The 8783-nt window shown below is 42.8% G+C and overlaps 1 pseudogene; it reads right to left on the bottom strand.

The window, feature by feature from the left end:
* Positions 1-5444: 5444 nt before the first annotated feature.
* LOC114897272 lies at positions 5445-8207 on the bottom strand (annotated as a pseudogene).
* Positions 8208-8783: the final 576 nt, after the last annotated feature.

Genomic DNA, 8783 nt, shown 5'->3' with positions numbered 1-8783 from the left:
GCAATCTTGAGAACGAAAATCAGAGCTGGAGGAATCAGGATCCCTGACTTCAGACTATACTACAAAGCTACAGTAATCAAGACAGTATGGTACTGGCACAAAAACAGAAAGATAGATCAATGGAACAGGATAGAAAGCCCAGAGATAAACCCATGCATATATGGTCACCATATCTTTGATAAATGAGGCAGGAATGTACAGTGGAGAAAGAACAGCCTCTTCAATAAGTGGTGCTGGGAAAACTGTACAGGTACATGTAAAAGTATGAGATTAGATCACTCCCTAACACCATACACAAAAATAAGCTCAAAATGGATTAAAGACCTAAATGTAAGGCCAGAAACTATCAAACTCTTAGAGGAAAACATAGGCAGAACACTCTATGACATAAATCACAGCAAGATCCTTTTTGACCCACCTTGTAGAGAAATGGAAATAAAAACAAAAATAAACAAATGGGATCTAATGAAACTTCAGAGCTTTTGCACAGCAAAGGAAACCATAAACAAGACCAAAAGACAGCCCTCAGAATGGGAGGAAATATTTGCAAATGAAGCAACTGACAAAGGATTAATCTCCAAAATTTATAAGCAGCTCATGCAGCTCAATAACAAAAAAACAAACAACCCAATCCAAAAATGGGCAGAAGACCTAAATAGACATTTCTCCAAAGAAGATATACAGACTGCCAACAAACACATGAAAGAATGCTCAACATCATTAATCATTAGAGAAATGCAAATCAAAACTACAATGAGATATCATCTCATACCAGTCAGAATGGCCATCATCAAAAAAATCTAGAAACAATAAATGCTGGAGAGGGTGTGGAGAAAAGGGAACACTCTTGCACTGCTGGTGGGAATGTGAATTGGTACAGCCACTATGGAGAATAGTATGGAGGTTCCTTAAAAAACTAAAAATAGAACTACCATATGACCCCACAATCCCACTACTGGGCATATACCCTGAGAAAACCATAATTCAAAAAGAGTCATGTATCAAAATGTTCATTGCAGCTCTATTTACAATAGCCCAGAGATGGAAACAACCTAAGTGTCCATCATCGGATGAATGGATAAAGAAGATGTGGCACATATATACAATGGAATATTACTCAGCCATAAAAAGAAATGAAATTGAGCTATTTGTAATGAGGTGGATGGACCTAGAGTCTGTCATACAGAGTGAAGTAAGTCAGAAAGAGAAAGACAAATACCGTATGCTAACACATATATATGGAATTTAAGAAAAAAAAAAATGTCATGAAGAACCTAGGGGTAAGACAGGATTAAAGACACAGACCTACTAGAGAACGGACTTGAGGATATGGGGAGGGGGAAGGGTAAGCTGTGACAAAGCGAGAGAGTTTGTCTCTCTCTCTCGCACTGTCCTACCAGAGGATATATATATACTACCAAACGTAAGGTAGATAGCTAGTGGGAAGCAGCCGCATAGCACAGGGAGATCAGCTCGGTGCTTTGTGACCACCTAGAGGGGTGGGATAGGGAGGGTGGGAGGAAGGGAGACGCAAGAGGGAAGAGATATGGGAACATATGTATATGTATAACTGATTCACTTTGTTATAAAGCAGAAACTAACACACCATTGTAAAGCAATTATACTCCAATAAAGATGTAAAAAAGATAAAAATAAAAATAAATAAAAGGTCGTAAGTTTTCATCTGTGTAAGGGAGTATACCCTGAATTTTTAGTGCTGCTTTTAAATGATTTTCTTTATGGTGCTAGTTTTATAAGTGAGCTAAATTGCCCAGGTTTTCAGTGTCCTATCAGAGCAGTGGTGGAAAAGCAACCTGGCCTATTCAGCGTCAGTGTCACAAGGGGAATTTATGCAGGTGAGGCTCTTGGGATAGTCTTCTACAGGTGATGATATGATGGCCCATTCTTATTTTTCTCCTGAGGTTGATGATGTCAGAAGACGTATAGGTTGATTTGATCACCTTCCTTTTCTCCCTCTGTGGTGTCCAGCATGAAAAAATTAAAACTAAAAAAGTGACCTCACTCTATGGAAAGAGATGATCCAGCTATATTTCAATTGGCTCTACAGCAGCCTTCAGTAGTCAGAGGCCACTCAGGCACACATCTCATCACAGATGTCTCAAACTCTTTTTATTTTTCCTTTATTGTTAAGGACACATTCATACAGGTGATAGCCCCTTGTATGCAATTCTTGGTGTCTTAGCTTTAACTTCACACTTTCTCTCCCTCTTAAGAAAGTAGATATCATAACTCCAGTGGGGTGTTGACTCAGCATCACCACTACTCCCTTCTGACACTGGGGACTTGTTTCCCAGATCCCCTTTCCTGTCTGGTTTCAGACTAGCTTGCTGAAGAAAAGTACTTGTGGAAGGTTTGGGAGGCAAAGGGAGAAAGGAAAGAGAAAACCATTATCCTGGGAAGCCACCAGATGAAGCAGCATCAGAGACTTTCCCACCAGCTCCCGCTTTGCAGGCCAGGTGGCCAGACAAGACATATTCTTGGACTGACCACAAGCCCAACTTTCCCAGCCATTCCAGGGCTTTGAAATCACTAGTGATTGTTTCTTTGTTCCAGTGCCTACAACTGTCCAGTTCCTGCCACATTTGTATAAACCTTAATTTCTATATTGAATCCTTTATTCCTAGAATAATTGCAGGGGCTCTGTTTTTCTGACTAAACTCAGACTGACCAAACCCAGAGAGAGCCATATTATAGGTATAACCTTGTATCTGCTCTGATCTAAGAAGGAAACTAAATTATTCAATTAAGTTTTAGTACTTTATTATTAGTAACAATACATGTGGTACATTCCATGAAAGAATATGGAAAACCTATGTGTTTTGACATTACAGTTAAAAATTATTCCTCTATTACTATTGTTATTATCACTCCTCTGTCATATATTAGCTATTGTAGTCCCCTCTTATTTGTGGTTTCTCTTTCTGCAGTTTGAGTTACCAGGTTTGGTCAACCAAGGTCTGAAAATATTGAATGGAAAGTACCAGAAATAAATGATTCATAAGTTTTAAATTGTGTGCTGTTCTTAGTAGTGTGATGATCTCTCGCACTGTTCTTATCCATCCCACCCAGACAAGAATCACCCCTTTATCCAGTATATCCTGCCTGTTGGTCACTTAGTAGCCATCTTGGTTATCGGATGGACTGTCACACAAATCCTCCTCAGGGGATACACTGCACACTCCTTAGTTCTCCACTTATTTTTGGTATCCAATGTTCAAGTTATCATTATTTTACGAAATAATGGCCTCGAGAGTTGTGATGCTGGCAATTCAAATAAGCCGAGGAGAAGCCATAGTAAAGTGCTTCCTCTAAGTGAAAAGGTGAAAGTTCTAACCTTAATAAGGAAAGAAAAAAAATTGTTTGCGGAGGTTGCTAAGATCTACTGTAAGAATGAATTTTCTTGGGACTTCCCTGGTGGTCCAGTGGTAAAGAATCTGCTTTAATATGCAGGGGACGCAGATTCGATCCCTGGTCAGGGAACTAAGATCCCACATGCCGTGGAGCAACTAAGCCTGCGTGCCACAACTGCTGAGCTCGTGTGCCTCAACTAGAGCCCGTGTGCCATAAACTACAGAGCCCACGTGCCCTGGAGCCTGCATGCCACAACTAGAGAAGAGAAAACCTGCACGCCAGAGCTAGAGAGAAGCCTGAGCGTCTCAATGAAAGATCCCGCATGCCTCAACAAAGGTCCCACATGCCACAACTAAGACCTGACACGGCCAAAAATAAATAAATAATATTAAAAGAACAAAGAATCTTCTATCCATGAAATTGTGAAGAAGGGAAGAGAAATTCATGCTAGTTTTGCTGTTACAGCTCAAAATGCAAAAGTTATAGCCACAATGCGTGATGAGTACTTAGTTAAGATAGAAATAGCCTTAAATTTGTACACTCAAATATTTTGAGAGAGAGACCACATTCACACAACTTTTATTACAGTATATTTTTTTCTATTTTATTATTAGTTATTGTTGTTAATCTCTTACTGTGCCTAATTTATAAATAAACTTGATCATAGGTATGTATAGGAAAATACACAGTAAAATATGGTTGGGTGCTATCCGCTGTTTCAGGCATCCACTGGGGGTCTTGGAACGTATCCCCTGCAGGTAAGTGGGACCACTATACTGTACTGTACTTAATTAGTAAAGCAGTAGTGTAAGAGGATGCCTATTGTTCACTTAAGCGATACTATGTGTATATGCACACTTGCATGCTGGCGCACACACAGACACACATTATGCTCATTATTACAAATCCCTACTCAGGGGCCAGCCACACTGCTCACTTCTTAATTCTCTGTTTATTTTTGGTAACCTGAAAGCTGACACAGTGACCTGCCCTCTCTCTCGTCTGGCCAGTTACAAATAAGCAATACCCTTGCCCTCCCATCATCACTTTGTATTAATTCTTCCTCTTTTCTGTCAGGAGCCTGCTGGGTGAAAAGTGATTGTTGATATTCTACCAAGCGGTGGAACAAATATGGGCTTTGAGTGGAAAAACCTGTATTTGAATCCATTCCTTTCTGGTTACTAAACATAGAGTAATGCAAAGCCCCCGTGATGTGTCTACCACGTCACAGGTATTCAACACATGTTAGTTTACTAGACAAGAGTTGGCCCCTCTATGCTTTGGTTTCCTCAGTGGTAAAAGGAAGCACTAGTGATCTTAACCCACAGGGGTTTTGTGAGACTAAATGAGGTTATGCTTAGCACGGGGCACAGCGTAGTGAGAAGCTAGTCAGTGGGGTCTGCTTCTGTTGTTCTTGTTAATACCTCGCCAGAGATACAGTATATGAGATTCTCAAATGCAGCTCTCTTTTTAAAACCAATCCCAAGGTAGATCTGCCTTGCTTAAAATTACATTGTGTATCTAGAAAACACTCCTTTGCTCCTAGAGTCACCCTTGCCACTCTGCAGAGGCCTTAGTGTTCAACCTTGCTGACTTGTTATTCCAGCTCTGCTAAGGCTTTTTTATTTTTTTATTCACCGCACGTCGGTGATGGTGAGTTTTATGTGTCCACTTGGCTAGTTTTTCAATCAGACACTAATCTAGTTGTTCCCTGAAGGTATTTCTGTAGAGATGATTCATATCTTTAAATAGTTGACTTTAGGTAAAGGAGGTTATCCTGATCCTTTAATAACAAATAACTAGGGCTTCCTTGGTGGCGCAGTGGTTGGGAATCCGCCTGCCAGTGCAGGGGACACGGGTTCGAGCCCTGGTCCGGGAGGATCCCACGTGCCGTGGAGTAGTTGGGCCCGTGCTCCACAACTGCTGAGCCTGCGCTCTGGAGCCCGCAAGCCACAGCTGCTGGGCCCGCGTGCCACAACTACTGAAGCCTGGGCACCTGGAGCCCATGCTCCGCAACGAGGGAGGCCGCTGCAGTGAGAGGCCCGCGCACCGCAGCGAGGAGTGGCCCCTGCTCGCCACAACTAGTGAGAGCTCACATGCAGCGACGAAGGCCCAACGCAGCCAAAAAAGAAATTAAAGAAATTAAAAAAATAAAAAAAAAATAACTAATAGAGTTTGTTATTATTTAACAGGTAGCATGTTTACATAACTAATATTTATGAATTGCCCCCTTTTTTATGGTGCCAATTTTAAATACAGTTTTATTTAAGACATTGTATTTTCCACTTATAATACAGTGCTTATAAAGTGCAATGTTATTTCCTTTCCCTGTGTGCACATTCCATGTTCAAGTATCAAGAATGCCCAGTTTGCTATAGCAGCTCAACTTTAAAACTGCCATGGAATTTGCTACAAATTTGGGTCCTTCAGTGTTTTGTGGAACAATGCTAAACCTATGCTAGGCTGACTTAATCAACCTCCTCAGTGGCGGACCCAGAGGAGGCGCCACCAGATGGAGGAGCTCCACCACCAGGGAAGCCCCCAGGCATTCCTCCTAGCATGCCTCCTGCACTCTGGTACAGCTTGGTAATGATGGGGTTGCAGACTTTTTCCAGCTCCTTCTGCTGATTGATGTTCAGATTCTTCCTTCTCTGCAGTCTGGTTCTTATCCTTGAAGTTTCTCATCCTCAACAGTAGCTTTCACGTTGAAAGCATAGGATTCAAGAGAATTCTTCGAAGACACCTTACCCCGCTGCTTCTCATCTTCAGTTTTGTACTTCTCTGCTTCCTGAACCATGCGTTCAATGTCTTCCTTGCTCAAATGGCCCTTGTCATTAGTGATGGTAATCTTGTTCTCTTTTCCTGTGCTCTTACCCACAGCAGAGACATTGAGGATGCCATTGGCATCATTATCAAAAGTGACTTCAATCTGAGGAACACCATGGGGGGAAGGAGGCACGCCTGTGAGTTCAAAGTTGCCAAGCAAGTTGTTATCCTTGGTCATGGCACGCTCACCTTCATAAACCTGAATGAGTACACTGAGCTGGTTGCCAGAGTAGGTTGTGAAGGTCTGCATCTGCGTCTGCTTGGTGGGAGTGGTGGTGTTGTGCTTGATGAGGACAGTCATGACTCCACCTGCAGTTTCAATTCCAAGGGAAAGAGGAGTGACATCCAACAGCAGCAAGTCTTGAACATTTTCATATTTGTCTCCAGATAAAATGACTGTACCATAAGCAACAGCCTCATCAGTAGAAGGCTGTAGAAGTCTCAGAATCTTGGGGATGTGGGTTGAACCACCCACCAGTACAATATCATGGATGTGACACTTGTCTAGCTTGGCATCCTGAAGGGCTTTCTCGACAGGGTCCAGTGTGTCACGGAACAGGTCAGCATTCAGTTCTTCAAGTCGGGCACGGGTAATTGAGGTATAGAAGTCAATTCCTTCACAGAGGGAATCAATCTCAGTACTGGCCTGGGTGCTGGAAGAGAGAGTGCACCTAGCATGCTCACAAGCAGTATGAAGGCGACGGACAGCCCTCTTGTTCTCACTGATGTCCTGCTTGTGCTTGTGCTTGAACTCTGCAATGAAATGGTTGACCATTTCGTTGTCAAAGTCTTCTCCACCTAAGTGGGTATATGTAGATTTGACCTCAAAGATTCCATCCTCAATAGTGAGAATTGACACATCAAAAGTGTCACCACATAAATCAAAGATCAGCACGTTTCTTTCTGCTCCGACCTTTTTGTCTAAGCCGTAGGCAATAGCAGCAGCAGTTGGCTCATTGATGATTCTAAGTACATTGAGCCCAGCAATAGTTCCAGCACCTTTGGTAGCCTGACGTTGAGAATCATTAAAGCAAGCGGGTACTGTGACAACAGCATTGGTAACAGTCTTCCCAAGGTAGGCTTCTGCTATTTCCTTCATCTTGGTCAAAGCCATGGATGACACCTCCTCTGGATAGAAACTTTTTGTCTCTCCCTTGTATTCTACTCAAGCCTTAGGCCTGCCTGCATCATTCACCATCATGAAGGGCCAGTGCTTCATATCAGACTGGACAACAGCATCGTCAAGTCTTCGTCCAGTGAGGCGTTTGACATCAGAAACCGTGTTGGTGAGATTCATTGCGACTTGGTTCTTTGCAGCATCACCAATCAATCGTTCGGTATCAGTAAAGGTGACATAGCTTGGGGTAGTTCGGTTCCCCTGATCATTGGCAATTATTTCCACCTTTCCATGCTGGAAGGCACCCACACAAGAATAGGTGGTGCCAAGATTAATGCGAACTGCAGGTCCCTTAGGCATGGTTGCTGGAGCGTAGGCCCAGGTCCGCTGCAGGAGAAAATGGCAATCTGGAAAGCTGCTGCCGCATTCAATGAGCCTGCCCCATATTAACAAGCATGACTGAGTGCCTACGTAATACGTCCTGAGGAGTACTAATTCTCTGATCTTCGAATCTTCATTAATTAACCTAATAATATTATGACTGTAGAGAGCAAGGATCTACAACTTGTGTGTGTGTGTGTTGGGGGGGGGGTTCGTTCTGTTTGGTCATTTGCCCTCACATGCCTTCCTCCAGCATCTTTCTTCCTACATCTCAGGTCTCTTTACATTCTATCCTTGATCACATCTCCCTCTCTGTATTTCTTGGCATTCAAATTTCCTTCATTCCTTCCTACTTTTTTTTTTCTTTTCTGTTATTCCTTATTCTTCCTTGAGACAGTTTCACAAGCATCTTCACCATCTCTTCTCTTAGCAGATGACCAACCCCAGAGGGAAGATCCTATCACAAGCCATCATTTTCCCTGGGCTCTGGGCTACAGTTTGTCAGTTTGTACGCCTGCATTTGTTGGTTCAGCATGGCACTTTGTGTGGCAAGCATTGTTGCCTTTTAATTCTGCCTAGCGCTGGAACTCATTTCCTGTTTCAGGAGAATCCCCAGCTCCCTGTTCATAGAGGTGGTGAGCGTATGAACTCAGCTCACCCACTGTCCACAACTTCAGGGCATTTAGACTCCTGAAGGCACTCAGACACTGAGAGAGTTTGGTTCTCCCTCTGTGATGGAGAGCAGGTAGAGGGCAGTGAAACAGCTATTGTAGAATTTGCAGCTGGTGGCCCAAGCAGATCACGGCTGCAGTCTGAATCTGCTGTGTTCTCTTTTCAGAGTTTGGTTCTTCACACTTTTGATGAGTTCTGTGAGCTATGCAAGAGCTTTCCAACGTGTTCCTTTTCTGCTCAATTTAGCCAGTATTGTTTCTGTTGTTTGTAATCAGGAACTGTGACTGCCTAGAACACTTTAAATGGGTTATGTAGTTTTAACTGTGGTGTCTCTGCTAAGTGATGTGGGAGGATAAGGGTGGATGGGCAGGGACTATGTCTGCAGTTTGAAAAGGCCTCTTTACCCCTGGATATC

This window comes from Monodon monoceros, unplaced genomic scaffold, assembly GCF_005190385.1.
Source record: "Monodon monoceros isolate NGI ecotype Baffin Bay Population unplaced genomic scaffold, NGI_Narwhal_1 Super_Scaffold_16, whole genome shotgun sequence".
In the NCBI taxonomy this organism is placed as follows: domain Eukaryota; kingdom Metazoa; phylum Chordata; class Mammalia; order Artiodactyla; family Monodontidae; genus Monodon; species Monodon monoceros.
Note: the sequence above shows the minus strand (reverse complement) of the source record. Positions and strands in the feature narration are given on the sequence as shown.